This window comes from Mus caroli, chromosome 7, assembly GCF_900094665.2.
Source record: "Mus caroli chromosome 7, CAROLI_EIJ_v1.1, whole genome shotgun sequence".
Classification (NCBI taxonomy): domain Eukaryota; kingdom Metazoa; phylum Chordata; class Mammalia; order Rodentia; family Muridae; genus Mus; species Mus caroli.
Genome location: NC_034576.1, coordinates 39574408 through 39593012, shown reverse-complemented (window position 1 = coordinate 39593012; position 18605 = coordinate 39574408).

Below are 18605 nucleotides of genomic sequence, written 5' to 3'. Positions count from 1 at the left end.
GGGACACATTGAGTTAACCCCTCAAGTCCATGGCTCCTTCCAGGTTCCCAGGGCACTTAGTCACTCCTGAACTGTGGGTCTAGCACAAACTGTACGCATGCCCACCTCTGACTTTTTGGTGAGTAGAAAGGAGTAACCCCAAGTCACTAACAGAACTCTACCCAAGCTCAGTGTTTACCAGCCCTATGCCATCACCTGTCCTCCACCTCTTTATACAGCACACAGGCTCCTGCAGATCGAAGGGCCACATTGAACAAAGGCAATCCAGAGAAGTATGGTCCAAGAAAATGCTCCATCCTGTTAGCATGTACCACCAGAGCGAATGGAGTGTACTCAGCTCTTTTAGATTACATTGTTATGCAAACTGGCTAGCAGATTTGGCATTCAGCTTTGGAGAGGCCACAATAAAGAGTGAAGCACATTAGAAACACCTACTTACTGCCCAGAATGCTTTTGAAAACACACATTTGGAAAGGAAGGACATTTGGAAAGACAACATTATCGGTATTGTGCTATATGGCCTCTGGGTGGATGTGTTCTGTTGCCAGAGATGGAAAATTACTGTAAAATATCTAAGTACTTGGTGGCTTTTAGTACAATATACTTAAAACATTTCACCAAGTCTTGTTCTTATCCTTTATAATTCAATCCAATCACATTTGAATGTCTACCTGGAGGGAAACTCACTCCACCAGGTTATAGAATTGGTATAACTGTAACCACAAGCAGAAGTTACATTGTTCTCTTCCAATTTATTCTCTAAAGGCTGATAGCAGCACACACTCAGTAGTTTATGAAGGCAGAACTCTTGGGAGGGGAACAATACTACAAGCATGGAACCTTCTAACCCTTTAGAGTTACATATATCAGTCCAAGTCCAGAGGGCAAAAGGTTCATTTCTGTCAGCTCTGTAACAATGAAGGTCAAAGAGGAAATTGAAAAAGCTTATCATTCAAAGTGTGTTCGTTTTCCAAAAGAAAATGTAAGTCTAGGTGTTCACTTTAAGTCAATGATCAAGCCAGGCCTGAAAGCTTAGTAAAACAGAAAGTGGAGAACCCACAAAATGTGCGTGTATACTCACACAGATTCATACATACATAAAAACCTATCCAACATATAGGTAAATACACATATACAAAGATACATGAGCATTATGCATGTGCACACACATACAAAAACATAATGCATACACATACAGATACACATCCACTCAGGCACGCAAATACATAAATGCTCAGAAACATAAACACAGACACAAAAATATGCAAATACATACACAAAGGCATGCTCACATACATATGAATGCATACAGACTTGTGCACATATATATGCATGAACAAACATTTATGTAAACACATGTGCACATGCACACATGTACACACAAACAGAAATACACATTAGCAGGCAAAACGAACCCACATAGATACATAAAGATACAAATGTAAATTCATATGTTCACACACAGATGCACGAACACACATGCTAAGCATATGCACACTTATGGTATGTTCTAAAACACATATATAAATATATATACCACACAAATGTGGAATACAAAGGTACACAAACAGGTAAGCTCCCAAATACAAATTAATACATGTAAACAGACACAAACAAGCACATATAAATGCACACACATGTAAAAACATAGAAACATCCATACATAGTGGCCACAAGAAAATTCATGTAAGTTCAAGCACACACCTCCATGCAACAACATACATAAAAACAACCATGCACACATGCGCACGCACGCACACACACACACACACACACATACACACCACACACACACACACGGATACATAGATAGACACATAGATAAATAAATTCTCACTCCTGAACATCCACCCACTCACAAATACACATAAAAGTGCACTCATTATACACAAAGTCACATATAAACATACACATGCACATACCTACATGGAAACTAGGACAGACATGATCACATGCAAGCAAATATTCATACACAAGAATGCATACCAGCACAATGCAACAAATAGACACAAAAGTATACTTGTGCATACATACTCACACGCAAGCCATGAAAACATGTGCATGCTTGCACACACACACACACACACACACACACACAGACACACACACACACACATGCAAGCACAGACACATAAGCATTCATGCATCCAGAGAGACACATGCTCACATAAATATACAAAGGTAAGAATTCTCCTGTACATTCACATATACATGCATACTTGAACAGTCACATAGAAACAATTTACCTGTCAATGCATATACATGTCCATAGACACAAACACATTTGTACACTCATGTGCATATAAATATGGAAATACTAATGTTCACATACTTGCAATAATACAGACACACACACATGTACAAAGGCACATTCAACACACATGCATATACACACATACATTCAAGACATGTGCATGAGTGTAAAAAACACCTCCATGCACAGAAATGCAGGAGTTTGTTTGCACTCATACACAAACAGTAGTACACACATGCAATTAAGTTATATATGGCCAAGAACTTTCAAACACAAACAGGAATATTTATACATTTACACAAATATGAATATATACAAGGTTCAAATCCATACAAATAGACACACAGACTTGCAAAATAAATACACAAACCCATGCACACCGAGATCCACATAAATGCACAAAAGCTTATGCAAACATAAACACATGAAAATATAATAACACATGCATATATACATACACATGCATAGCCAGAAATGTATATGTATGCACATAAGCAAATGCACTGATCCACTTAGTCACACACACCTTCAAAAATATAAAGACACAAACAAATATCAGCACATCTATCTACCAATATGCATCACACAATGCATGGCAAATACATATATGCATTCATGTACACACACAGAAGCACATGCACAATATCTACATATCAGTGAATATATACACATGTGTACATATGCATGTTACACAAATCTATTTATAGTCCCCCCACAGGTATACATAAACACACATTTAAGGACTGGGCATGCACTTGCACACACAAGTAAACAGACGTTTACATGTGTTCACATCAAAATTTAACAGGAATAAACCAATACACAGCCACATGCATTTACACAGGCAAGTAGAACATATCCATACAAACAAATGAGCACACATGCATTAACAGTCATAGAAAAATTATACCTACTAATGCAAGCCCTCACAAAAATGGCATATATAAATACATACACACTGAGGAGACTGAAATATAAGCATATGCAAACCTACAAATACATGTCCATGCACACCTTTACACAAACATGTACCTGTACACATTTATGCTCATGTGTGCAAAAATGCATACACATTGAAAAGCACACAAACAAGTTACACAGAAAAGTACACACATGCTTAAACACACACTCAAAATACAAAATCACATACAATAATACTCATATGCACAAATGAATGCAAAATGCATGTGTGGATACACAGAGATAAATGCAGTACTGTGTTCATACATGCACAAATAAAATCATATTTCCATATGCACAAACACAGGCTGTCTGTGTGAACAGTACATATATCTTGACACACAAACTTCAACATGATTACAAATGTGCACACATGCACAAGTTCACATATTTACATATAAACACACACATATTATCACATCATGTCATTTGCCTGCATTATATATGTATATGTAATGAATATGTATGTGTATGTACAGATGTGCTCATGAAAGGATGTAGAAATATGCCAGAAAACTCACATATGTGCCAACATATGCACATATAGACAAAGCATATGCTTGTCAAGAAGTAAACATGTATACATATAAGCTATACATATGCATATTTGCATACAAATTATTAATAGATAAACTGTTTAACTCATAAAAATTTAAGCCCAAATGCACAAATCTATCCAATGTATACACAGAGAAATTCATACATGCTTTCACATAAGCCACACATGAATACACACATCCACACAAATACACATCCACCCATATGCACACCCACTTGCATACATACAGTGACATGTCCATACATGTTGGGAAAATGTGCACACATGTGCAAATGCATACATGATTGCTCCCATATACAAATATTGCTCACATATACAAACTCATATGTACTTGCACACACATGCATGTAGACACCTCATGAAAACACAACCAGAACATGTAAACACAATGCATGCTTGCTTGAATGCATTCATACACAGAGTACACATTCAGGGATTCACACATATGCACTCTTACATGCAATCATGTATGTACCTGAAGAAAAAACATGCATGAACACATATTCATACACATAGGAGCAGAGAGCTTATGAACTCATATGAATACACATGCATACGTTGCCATACATACTCATGAAGTCATTCACAAACTTATGTGTATATGTGTGCACACATGCATTCAGGAGCATATAGATGTGTACCCACTTAAGTGCAGGCACATACACATATGCATAACTACTAGTGCTCACAAAGTGTGCTAATATACCTTATGCATACATAGACTCATATATGTGCAAAAATTCATGCATACATGTGTGCATGTTGAAACATGTACCTTAGAAGGCAAGCATAGGTGAAGGTGTTTTCATTTGCTAGTGTAAAATAATAGACTAAGAAAATAGGTTTTCTAGATAATTAATATTCTCATTGTAATCTAAAATTATTAGTATTGTTCAAACTCAGAAATTCTTTTTAAATTTATTTTTTATTATTTTTAATTGTGTTCATGTGTGTTGTGTAGGTATATGCACATGACTGCAGGTATCTGCAGAGGCTAGAAGTGTTGGATCTCCTTGGAGCTAGAGTTATAGGTAATTGTGACCTATATGGTGTGGGTGCAAAGAATTGAACTTGTACATACTTAACTGCTGAGCCATTTCTCCAGCGCACCCCCACCATGTCTTAATGCCAGGCCTCCCAATGGATGGAAACAAGTAACTCAAAGTTGAGATTCTTTTCTTCTTCACAAGCTGCAGCAGGCTGCTCACCTGTGATCCCACTACTCAGGAGGCTCGAAGTTTGAAGCCAGCATGGAACCCTGTCCCAGGAAACAAAGGAAAAAGAAAAGGCAAAAATAAGAAACAACAACGACAAAACAAAAACAAAAAGCAAAACAACTAACACCCAGAATCGTGTGCATTTTGCTGTTGGAGCGTTGGTAAAAATATCTGAAATACATTTTTTTTAATTAAACTTAAAAAAAATTGGATTTTCCCACTCCCAGACATGAGTCATTTCCCTGTTTGATTTTAGTTTCAGTTTCCATACAATGGGGGCAATATTAATAACTATATATTCGCATTGTCAGCATGAGAGTGTAACACATTCCTTTCCAAACTATAGAGTGCTGTGTGCACCCTCAGGTGGCCCTCCCAGATCTTTGTTCTTCACCACAGTTTGCATGTCTGCCCTGGTTTCTAGTCTGTGTGATGTAAATGAGGCACTCCTCATTTTCTTAGTATCTTGACTACAGGGGAAAATTACAGTCATTAATGCACACTATTAAATTATGTCAAACACTAAACCCAAAGTTTCTGCTGAATACCAACTAGGCTTTGGTTGAAAGGAAAAGCCGATGTAGATTCAGGGTTGTAATTGGAATTCTCTGTCTAGTCTCCTTTGAACTCCTTGAATGGTACAATATATGGTAAATTTGTGAGAGAGTGAGAATAAAAACAAGAGTGTAGCAGTCCATCTCATTGTGGGTTTGAATCAGGAAGAGTATTATACCAGTGAAAAACAGAAATGTTCTCACTGCATGAAGCCCAAAGGACAAGGCTGCTGTGAGAACACTCAGCTGAGTCTGAATCAACCTTACAACTTCCAAAATCAAGCCCCCCTCCCAAAGCAGCATCACTGCCTGCTTTCTCAAGTGTGTGTAAGGAGACCCAGGATAACCATGTGTTAATAACCTCAGGATCTGCCCTGTGGACATGGCAATTCTCACCCATCATTTTCTGTTTTCTGCTATCCTCCTATCCTGTCTCATCACCATGGTTGCCTCCCTCTTTCTTTTCCCTTCTTTCTCTGGTCCAGTAGTTGAGCTTCACTCCAATTCCTCCCTCTCCACATCCATCATCTGCTCAGTAAAGGCTGTGAAAGACACAAATGGTATTCCTAGAAACTGCTGGTCATGTGACTGACACACTTGTGTTTCTTTCCTTTCAGATGTGTGGAGGTGTGGTGTGTGCCTCTGATACTTGAAGCATGATTAAGAATCAAACCCTTTCCACACAGTGTTCCACTTTGGTTGGGTTCATCAGCAAGCCTCCTGCTGTGTCCAATCTTCCATTACACTTTGACTCTTCATCTTCATTTGTGCTCATGAAGCCCCTCCCGGCAGATATGCTCTTGTTACCTACACTTGAAAGCTGAGGACTTGGTCTATAGTAGGTAACTTCTTGTCTTCATGACTTATACACAGGCCTCCCTCATTTACAAGAATCCATAGCCTCTCATGTTTTGCTTTGGGGGAAAAAAAGCAAAACCTTCCAAGAGAATTCTGAAAAAAAAATTGCTAGACTAGACTGAGCCCTTCTCTGCTAGAGGCATTTGGAAGGTGGTAAAAGCATAGCATATACCCCCTAACCTATATTATACCTGTCTTAGTTAGGGTTTCCATTGATGTGAACAGACACCATGACCAAGGCAAGTCTTGTAAAGGACAACATTTAATTGGGGCTGGCTTACAGGTTTAGAGGTTCAGTTCACTATCATCAAGGTGGGAGCAGGGCAGCATGTAGGCAGGCATGGTGCAGGAGGAGCTGAGAGTTCTACATCTTCATCTAAAGGCTGCTAGCAGAAAACTGACTTTCAGGCAGCTAGGATGAGGGTCTTAAAACCCATACTCACAGGAACACACCTACTCCAACAAGGCCACACCTCCTAATAGTGCCACTCCCTAGGCCAAGCACATACAAATCATCAGAGTACCCATGATGATATTTTAGTCTTGCACTCCAGGTTTTGGAGGGACAATAGCAGCAGAAATTTCCCAGGGACCCTCCTTTTCTCCATGCTCTTCCTGCAACCAACCCTATGTCCTTTAGAAAGCAAGCCACTTGCTGGAGTCTGCAGCTAGCTCTGGTAGAAGGATGAGGGCACCAGCTCCCCGACAATAATCCAAGACCCACACACCATCTCTGTGGTGCCTCTTCTTTTCTGGCAGAGTTACTGATGGACGCTAAATAGGACCATCCATCCAGGCAGTTGAGCTGCTCTGCCTGACAGCTCTGGGGCTCAGCAAGGCAGCTCCCCCACTGTGGTAAAGAGCTGATCAATGTTCCATTATTCTTTCACTTATAGGGAGCTCTCCTCCTCTCACCCTTCTACCCACTCCTGCTTGTGTTCCTCTAGTCTCAGAGCAAAGGCTCAGACAGGCAGAGCTGCACCACTGAGATAGATACTCTCTGGCATCTCCCCAACTAATGGGACAGTTTTCAGTTGAGAACTTGAGATGGCAGAGGCTTGGCTACATCATGTTGTCCTGTAACAAGAGAGGGAGGTCAAAGCTATGGGTGTTGATTTTCAGGAGAGGTCCCATTATCTTCCTGACCATTGCAATCTCCCCTCTTCCTTTAGAATGTAGGTCCTGTTCAGCTCAAAACAGTGGTTAAAGAAATTGTATCAAGAAATCAGTGGATAAATTTATTTTAAAAATACAACTGAAGTGAAAACATCGAACCCTAACTGAAATATCATGGCTTCAGAATGCCCATTCTAAATGTACACAAATCCGTTGAGATATACAACCAAGACAGGGTGAGTATTAATTGGATACCTTAATCTATCTGTGTCGTGCTTTTAATTTGTGAGTTCATTCCTATGAGATTATATTTTTTTAAAGATGAGGTTTTGTTGGTTTTTTTTTAAAGGAATACATGGGGTGAGAAAGCTCTGATGTTTGAATCCCAGTATATGGTGTTTCTAGTCTCTCATGTCAGGGCTTCTCAGACTGATGCTATTGATATCAGGGGCTCTATAATTCTTGACTGTGGGTGATTCCTGTGCAGTGTAGCATATTCAAGAGAATTCTTAGAACCTACTCACGAGATACCCTCTACAGTGAAACCGACAGAAATGTCTGCCAAAATTTTCCCAGGGGGTCAGCAGCCGCAGTTTGTTATCTGACTAGATGATGAGCCTTGCGTCTGGTGGCGCCACATTGTATTAGCACTCCACTGCAGTAGCATCTTCATCAGTAAACACCACTAACATTCCTGACGATCAAGGACCTCATTTAACAAGTGTTATTGAAGCCAAGGTGCTTGGCATGTTTCCTGAAAGTTGCATAAACTAATTAAGATTCCTCACATCTGTAGTTGGCTGAGGTTTCTATGCCCATTGCAGTGATGAGAAAAGCCAATGGTCAGAGAGCTTCTACAATTTTCCTGCAGGAGATCCAGAAACCCACTGCATGCCTCGTTAGCATAACAGGGATCTCTCATTCACCATGCACACTGGCTATATACTTCTCTTTTGTCCCATTATCTGCGTCTCCTCCAGATCTTGGTGAAGGACACCTGAAAGCTTAATGCTCTCATAAATCTTTTTAAAGAACAAGAATCAAGTTACTCTGCTTGGTTCAATGAATTCATGAATTCAAATTAATTTATGCTTTTTTCCTTCCCTTTTTTTTTCTACATCCGTCTTTCTGAGCATTGAGAAACCCTTGACTTTCCTAAGTCTTGGATCCTCTTTTTTTTACGATTGAGTTAATATGTGTGAGAAGTTAAGAGTCATTCATGGGTATGGCTAACCTAGTGAGAGCCACTTGTTCCTCTTCCTACAGGTGCTTTCAGGTCTCATAGTCGTTGTTATCTTGTATTTCTTATGAACTCAGAGGAAATCTCTCTCTTTGTTCTCCATGCAAAAGAGATTGAGAAGCTGCTGGGTTTCCTTAGAAGAGATTAATAAATGGGTACCTGAACCAGTCAGAAAGGGAAGGGAGTGTGGAAACTTCTTTTCTGAGAGTCAACTGCTTGTCTTGGATAGAGTCCTGCTTCAGCTGCAAAGACCCTGAATTGCAATTGTAGTTATACATTGAGAAAGATCCATCAAGATTGAACAAGCCATGTCCCTTGGGACCTTGCTTTCTTTGTCAGTACAGCAGGTTGGATGATGTCAGAGCTCTTAAATTATCATGCTTCAAAGCTGGCTACAGTCTTGACCAGTTTTTCCATGTATATATGACGGGGAGTATCTCTTCCAGCTGTATGTGCATTCCTGTCTAACTGATGCCAGGGTCTGGGAGCTGGCTAGCATTCTTGCTCATTCTGTCAGCAGCGAACTTCTCTGTGGCTAAAAACAAGATAGCAGATGTAGTCTTGCTTTTATTCCTGTATATTTTCCATTCTAAAGTGACAAATTCCTCAGACAAGCTGTAATTCCCATGTGCCTTTCTGTCAGGCATGCTTTGCTTAGGTGGTAACCAGGTTGTGCAATTAGGATCCATAAACAGCTAAATGAAGCTGCATGAAACATCCATGAAACTACTGATTGGCTAAGCATGCACCAATTTCTTTCTTTCTTTCTTTTTTTCTTTTCTTTTTAAATAGTATATCTCTTCTTGGCCAGGAATCTGCAGATTGATCCTGCTTAGAGAAAGGGCTGAAATGCAGGTCAATTCCTCCTTTTAAGAACCTTCTGACTTTAATTAGTTGTCTTCACAAAGTCCTAGATTAGAACTTAGCGACATGTGATAAGAAATTAATGAAGTGCAGAATTTAGGGAAGTAAGCCAAGACAAGGTATCATGGGAGGAGGAGGCAGGAAGCAGAAGGCTCTAGAAAGCAGACTGAAGAGTGTTAGAGTTCTTGATGTGATAAGGGAAGATTGCCTGCCTCCTTTCTTTCTAACTTTGTATAGATGTTTTAGGGCACTTTGTCAGTTGTGCTAGGAGCAGCTCCCATCACCACCTTACTGCCAAGTACTAACAGGAAGGGAGTGGGCTATGCAGTCTGTCCCACAAGTGCTCTCAGCCTTGGCCTGCCGTGCTCACTGGCTTACCTCTTTGGTGATAACTGGGTGGTCTTCCATCCCCACAAGGTGGTGACTTGAGTCCATTACAAGAAGAAGTCATGACTAAGCAAAGTTGGACATAGGACACCACACAATATCCCAGGCACATCAAACTGTGCCTCTTCTCTACGCTCTGTGGCATAATGTGCCTTTCACACTGGGTCAAAAAAAAAAAAAATTAGCAAGCCATGAGTAATCACAGCAGGTTTCTGTCATCTCACTTTGGTTTGAACCCTACCTAGTCTGTGCTTTTTTGTTTTATTCATGCCCATCCTTTCAGAGAGAGTTAGATGGTGAAGTGGGAAGAAGTGGAGGTCTTAAAAAATCAAACATTCATTACTGAGTTCTGCCTAACTTTGTGGAGCATATTGGAGATATACATTAACCAAAAGGTATACAAGCAAGTTAGAGGAATCTTTCCTCGAAGGAATTGACATCCAAAGACCTATAATTGCAGTGAGAATTAACAAGTATCAGTCCAGGCAAGGGTCATAGAAGGGTTCTAAGACAGAAGTGAATGACAAGGACTTGCTAGGGGAGAGGTAAGTGTATTAAATACACTGGAGGATAATGCCTGATCAAGGCTGGAGTTGAAAGAGCAAGAGGGAGGGCCTGGAAGGAGGACTCAGGCTTTTTGTTAGAAGCTAGAGTCTTAACTAAGCTGCAAGAAGCACATTGAACACATTCAGAGATGGTTAGCTCCCCTTTAAATTATGTCACTGTAGTGTCTAAGTGGATAAAATACCATCTTTTATGATTAAACTCTTGAACATCTAATGGGATGTCCTTGTCAGCTGATTGCTTCAGCCTCCATCTTAAGTTAGCCTGAATGGCCACTCTCCTGGATATTCTCACAGTGGACCATGGACTAGCTGCTGGATGCTCTGTGAGTATGGATGCTTCATCATAATCCATGCACCAGGTTGAGCTTCTCTGTGCCACTGAAAGGAAAAGGATCCAGACAACTCTGCTGGATGGATGCATGCGCCTGGCTGTGGATGTGAGGTTGCATTGGCTGAGTTGGAGAATCTGGCAAAGGTACCAGCTGAGCAGTGCTGTCAGTGGACTGATGTCTGCCTCTGTATCATGTAGTCATGTAGTCATAATTCAAGGGCCCTGTTTCAGCACAGCATTATGGGTTAGACAGACTTAAGAAAAGTCTTCAGGTATTGATTAATGTCACTCCTAGTAAATAACTCACAGTGGCAGGGGGTCTGGCTATCTGAGAAGTCCTCTTCATGTGCTTACTTGAGGCAAAGAAACAGGCCCACTCTGAAGTGTGTGATGTCCACTAGGGTGACACCTGGGCACTCTGCATGTCTTTATGTACCTGTAAGATTCAGTGACAAGGATGTGGATACCCTAGGGAAAGTATGGAGACTCAACACTCATGCGATTCCTGGTCTTTCCTATAAAGACACCACCAACAGCTTTCTCAATCATATCCCTCTTTTCATTGCATTCCCAAACATGTGCAAAAACTTTCTTCTGGCTGAAAGTCTGTCTCCATAATGGGTTGGCTAATTAATGTATGTCTCATGAGTTAAAATTATGGTATCATTATTCCATTAGACAAGTGTCCAATAAATAGTTGTTAGAAATAAGCCACCTACTTTAATTACAAGTGGAAGTGTTACATTCCACAAATGGAGATACTGAGCACTTGGTCTTCCCGTGCTCCAATTTCTACCATCTTACATGATAGATGAAAATTGAGAAATAACTTTTCTTACTTTAGTCTTGATTGCTTTATGAGTGCTAACTCATCCAAAAGGCCTAAGTGAGTTCCATCGCTAACACTCTGTTAACTTCTGACAGACAGAACTGGAATCTCTAGTAACTCAATGGAAACTCAGAGTGACAGGTTAGGAGCTAAAGAGACTGCTCAATGGTCAAGAGAACTTATTGCTTTGCAGAAAACTTGGGTTTGTTCTAAACACCTGTATCAGGTGACCACAACTGCCAAAACTCCAGTTCCTGTGGGCTCAACAGTTTCTAGGAGAACCCATACGATGCACATGATGCACATACACTTACAGAGGCACACACACATAAAATTTTAAAATTTAAATAGAGTGATGAGAGGTTATTCAATTGGAAGATGGGGTCAGTCCCTAAGATGGTTGTAGGAAGACAGTCAAGTGAAGAGCTGGGAAACTCATCCTTCATTTCAAGTTGGCTAATCAGACCAGGAGCTAGGCTCTCAAGATGTAGATCTGTGTCTGCTAGATTTTTCATCTGTGACAAAATACTTGACATGGACATCTAAAGAGACAGAAATTTAGTTTGGCTCTCTGTTCCAGAGAGTCCAGTATGTTTCCCTCTGTGTAGGTAGTGGTAACCTCCACAGAGGAAGCTGGCTAGCCTCCTGGCTAACATGGACAGGGAAGAAGGTGTGACAGAGACAAGATAACTTCAAGGACCTTCCCTTAGTGACCTACTTCTTCAGCTGAAACCTACCTATTGTTTTCAGTATCTCTCAAAAGTAGTACCAGGGTATCTGCTTTTCAGTCTATGAATCTGTGATGGGACACTTCATATCCAAACCATAGCAGGAGACAATAGTACAAACAGAGCAATGAGGGTTTGCCATTCAAATGGGCCCAGAAGTGAGATGCTCTCCACAGTATATTCGTTATATAATACTTTCTGCCTTCTAAGTGGTACATTCCAAAGGACATGTTGACCTTTCTTTGTCATCTATTTTAAAGAAAAGCTAAGTGACATGTAGAAGAACCCAGCAAATGTGACAACTCTGAAATTCCTCCTCTGCTTTCCCGAGTAAAGTCTGAAGCCATGAGCAATCTCCCCTGAGTCAACTAAGATGCCACTCAACTCGTGGGCCATAACTTCTACATCATGAAGAAATATAGCATTTACATGTGTGACTAAAGTTGGTATCTACCCCAGCCTCCCATTTCAGTAAGAGCTGAACCAAGTTATAAAAGTAAGCTCACTCACTTCATGGCTTTTTGTCTTTCTTCTCTGTGAGAAGTTAAGTTTCAGGTTTATGTGTGGAGAACTTAGTGTATCTTTACATATTCTGACATTACCAACCCACCCATGAGTACACCAGCCTTATCATGTCATCCTCTGCACCATCCTGACGTATGTGCAGGTAAAGACACACAAAATATGAAGGTGTTCTCTGCACTTCATGGACCTGCAGGATCCTGGAGCAGGGTAATTTGCAATAAGTTTCCAGCCTCAGGTCTCCAGCTTAGAATCAGACACCCTGTTGGTGCAACAGGAGACTCAGAGCCCATGTGATTTTAGCTCCTGTTAGATTTGAATGATAACGTCTCCCATGGGCTCAGGTATCTGAACACTTGTCACTAATTGGAAGTGCTATCTGGAGACATTTAAGAGATGTGGTCTTGCTGGAGAAATTATGTGACTGGAGGCAAGCATTTGAGTCTAAAATCTTCCATCAGTTCAAGTTCACTCTCTCAGTTTCAAGCTTGGGGTTAAGGATGTGAGCTCCCAGATTCTTGCTCCTGCCACTGTGCCTGCTTGCTACCCTTGTTTCTTCTTTAAGTCTCCTTGGCCATGGTGCTTTATCACAGCAACAGCAAAGTATCTAATACATATATGTAAACATCAGGCCCGTTGGTCACATAAGCATAGGCTGCATTGTCCTTCTTCTGTTTGTCCCACCTTCTTCCTCCTTAATGTTCCCCTTATTCGTCTCAAGTAATCTCATTTGATTTTCATGTTACACACATACACACATACATACACACACACACACACACACACACACACACACCCCACATACAAAAGAAAACATGCAATGTCTATTAGTTTGGTTTATTTTGTATAGCATAATGATTTCCAGTCCTTATCATTTATACAAATAATGATTCTATTCTTCTTTATAGTTGAATAAAATGCATATATACAGATGATCCCAACAACTCATATACAATGCATATAACCAACAACAAAGAACTATCCTTCCCTATCAGGGGCAGTTGTCCTCTTTGATAAAGCATGTCGTTTCTACAGGTAGACACACAAGGAAATGTGAGGGAGAAAGGTGACACTCAGGTAGCCAGCTACATCACTCAAATAAACCCTGATGATAAATAGGTTGATAGATACCTCACCCAGGTCATGCTCACATCCCCATGCCTTGGCAGTTGTGAACAGGACTGCAGTAAACATGAGTGTGGTCATAGACTCCATTAAGTATAGCATGATACAGGTGGCAGTTCTATTTTTGAGGAACTTTCAAATTGATTTCCAAAGTGGGAGCCCTAGTTTGTTCTTTATTCTAAGGGATATGACAGAGCCTGCAGTGGTCACTGTCTCCCCAGGACTGTGTTGCCTTAATTCCTCTGCTTTTCTCTCATGCCTTCATCCTCAAAAGTCTTCATGTATTGTGAATCCTAAGAGTGGAGGGACGCTTAGCCACAACAGGACTCTTATTTCCCATTCTTTTATTAAGCTCCTCCCTGACAGTCTTAATTAACATTGTTCTCAGGAAACAGCGACTGTCTGGAGTCCTCTCTTACTTGCACTGCTGAGGTCTTAGGCTCATGTATGTGTTGCTCTCCTGGGATGGGGGTTTAAGCTGGACTAAGGAAGGAATGTCTCTTTCTCCAGTCCCACCCATGCAGGAAGTAGGGCTCTCATTCATGGTTTCCCTCCTGTGGATTCACTGCCCCCCCCACCCCACCCACTCCTTTGGAAGCCTAGATCTTTTATTACCCTCCTGCAGGCTTCAGTGTATTGTCTGTCTGCCTCCCACTGGGCCCCTATTGACAGCTGCCCTGGCTATGGTCACTAAGGCATGAGTTGAATTCAAAATGTAAGAACTTTTTCTTTCTTTCACCTTTGTGCAACAACAATCCTGTCCTAAGTCTACAGGAAACTTGTATCCTTTGAATCAAGAGATTTGCAGGAAGAAGAGAAATAGGAAAATGTTGCAGAAAGAATAAAGGGGTCACCAGACAGAAAAATGGAAGTTTATAGTATTTTAAATGATTAATACTACTATTCAATTCTTTATTGTTATTTTGATATTGCTTATATTGGCATTTGGATTAAGAAGACAGTGTTCTGGAAGCTGATGTCAGCCTGGACCATACAGTAAGTTTTAGGCTAGAATAGATAGATAGATAGATAGATAGATAGATAGATAGATACATACATACATACATACATACATACATACATACATTGGTAGTACATACATATATGCGTGCATGCATTTATACATATATACATACATAAATATCTATATACATACATAATACATACATGGATAAACAGATATTGTAAGACTAATAGATATGATAATAAATTTTAAAGGTGTCAGAATTAGTGGTCTAATCTAAATCCTAAATTTTATATATGAGAAAAAACAAAGTCTAGGAAAGGACAATTTGGCTCAGTTATTCATTCAGTGGTTGTTCTCCCAAACATTCCTGAGCACAGTTGCTGTAACTGTATATTTAACTTTGCAACATCCTTACCTTTGCAGGACTCATGGGGCTATAGACTATAATTCTCATAGACTAAGCATGTAGTCACTGATAACCTTTGATTACTAGTTTAACTGCATGCTGAGGTGACCAGGGGTAAAACCAGTCATGAGCTATGTCCTAAACACTATCTCTGTGACTTAAGGTTCCAGAGAAGCATCAAAACAGAGAGGTAGCCGTCGGGCATGGTGGCTCATGCCTTTAATCCCAGCACTCAGGAGGCAGAGGCAGGTGGATTTCTGAGTTTGAGGCCAGCCTGGTCTACAAAGTGAGTTCCAAGGCTATACAAAGAAACCCTGTCTCGGGAAAAAAAACAAACAAACAGAGAAGTGGATTTCAGACAAATGCAAACATGGCTAAAAGGTGAGGAGGCATTTTCAGGATTGGATTTGAAACTGGTGGTGGAAGCAAATCTAAAGGACCTGCAGGTGGCTTTGGCTTCTGGAGAGTTCTGTCTTATGGGCAGGGTTGACAAGGTAGTGTAGAGTATGGAGTGGGAGCAGTTGGAAGAGTGGTACCCAACTGGAGTTCAGGGAGACGGGGCCAGATAGAGAGTCTGAAGGATGCTTTGCCCACTTTCATTGTCTGTGTGAAAAGCATAAGAAGATGAAGATAAGGCAGAGTTCCTGTGGCTAGGCTCTGGTGAGAGTGAAAGATGAGACCACAAAAAGATGTGACTTAGGGAAAAATCTTGAGAGTTTTTTAGATGGGGCCTTGGCAGTATAGAAGAAGTGATATACCAGGTTTCTGAGATATTGACAACCACTGAATGTCAGGATGGAACCAGGGGAGAGAACGGGACATCTTCTAGACCTGAAGTTCTCTGAGTATTGCATATTCAGTCAGCAATTGCTATGGTTTGAATGTGTAATACTCACCAAGTCTCTGTGCTGGTTAGGTTTTGTAAATTATAGACATGCTAGATTTATCTCTCTGTCTCATGTTTATGTGTCTCTTATGAAGGACACAATCTCTGATTTAGGGACATGCAGAGAAGCCAGAGAACTTTGTATTTCGGTTTGGTTTCTGTAATAAACACCATGATCAAAGCAACTTGGTGGGGAAATTATGTACCATATCTTATAGATTAGAATCCTTATTCAGGGAAGGAAAGGCAAACCTGGGGGCAGAGACTGAAGCAGAGACCACGGAGGACCACTGCCTACTTCTTTGCTTGCATAAGTAAGGTAACTGGCATAAGGCAGCTTCCCTTGCTCAGCTACCTTAGTTATACAGCCAGTGTCTACTCACAGTGAACTGGGCCCTCCTACCATAATCACCTATTGAGAAAATATCCCACAAGACATGCCCACAAGCCAATCTAATGGAAGCAACACTTAACAGATGTTCCCTCTTCCGAGTATGTAAAGTTGACAACGAAAATTAGTTCTCACAAGTCTGTCCTTCATCAGATTGATAGACAAACCCATAGTTGGCTTTAACCTTGCCCCCCAAATCTTATGTTAATATTACAATCTAAAACTTAGTACAACTTTAAAAGTTCTACAGTATTTAAAAATTCCAATGCTTTAAAAATCCAAACTCCCCTTAATAATCCAAAAATTTCTTAACTGTATGCTCCCTATATAATCCAAAATCAGTTACATTCTTTCTTATTTCAAAAAAGAATAACCTGAGCATAAGCGATCATTCTTAAGCAAAACCAAAGGCCAAGAGTATAACTCAATGTCTCTCTGGTGCCTGGAACTAAATCATGATCTTCTGGCTCCAAAGAGCTTTGGCAGCTCTACTTCTCTGGTTCTACCATCAGCAGTACATAGCTTGCCACCTATATTGCATATCTGCCATTGTTGATGGTGGACCTCCTACCATCTTTGTATCTCCAATATCCTGAGGTCTCCATTGCAACTGAGGCTTCATTTTCATAGTAGTCTTCCCTGGTCTCTCACAGTGCTAAGCCCAATACACTTCTCTCCACGATTCTGTCAGCCTTAATGTCTCCATTGTAACCTAGGCTTCATTTTTACCAGTATCTTCTCTGGCCATGTCTTACAACCCTACCACATACTGCCAGACTTTAGCTTCTCTATATAAACCCATCATGCCTCTAAAACCAATACCATCTGGAAGATGCTTACACACTACCAAGTCATGCTGCCATGCCACAGTTAAAATATAACTGTGCTCCCCTTTCGTCCACTGTGTGCTGACCTTGAGAAAATATTTCCAAAAGTTTTAAGGGCAATGATGGTATTCATAGCTGACTTTTCAGTCCCAGTTATCTAGCATTGATTGTCCCAGTAAGCAGGGATTTCACTTCCACAGATTCTTAATTGAAAATAATCACATAAACAGACCCGATAGAGTCTTTGTTTCCCTGTGAAACCCCACAAGCCAACCTTCCATGTCTACATTTCTTGCAGAAATTTTATCTTCCCAGCTCCCACAGAACAGCCTGCTAATCACAGGAGCCTGAGCTTCCAAAATCCTACAATTCTCCCAACAAGAGAATATAGACAGGCACATCCCAAGAATACCCTATTCTCAGTATTGACTGCTGTCCTGGCTTACTTTCTGTTTCTTGTGACCATGACCAAAAGCAACTTGGAGAGGAAATACTTTATTTCATCTTACAGATTACAGCCTGCCCTTGAGAAATTCATAGCAAGCACTCAAGCCAGGAATCTGGAGGCAGGAACTGAAGCAGAAGTCATGGAGAAACACTACTTACTGGCTTGTTTCTAGGCTCAAGTTCAGTTACCTTTCTTATATAGTCCAGGTCAACCTGCCTAAGGATGGTGCTGCCCATTGTGGGCTGCTACCTCCTCTATCAGTCAGGAATCAAGAAAATTTCCCCACAGAATTGCACAAAGTCCAACTTGATGGGGCCAATTCTTCAAATATAGTTACATCTTTCTAAATGTGTCAAGCTGATCCCCCAAACTAGTCATCACATGTAGTTTGACATCCTTACCTGCTGTCAGTATAAATGTGTATGTATAGGCTACATTTTTAACCAATCAACATGGAGTCAAGGCAAGAGCCTTAGCTTTCTGGGATCCCCATGGCTCTTGGTGTCTAAGGAACACTCCCTGGTGCTTATCTTCAAACATGAACCCTACTGACTGTACCATCATCTCTTA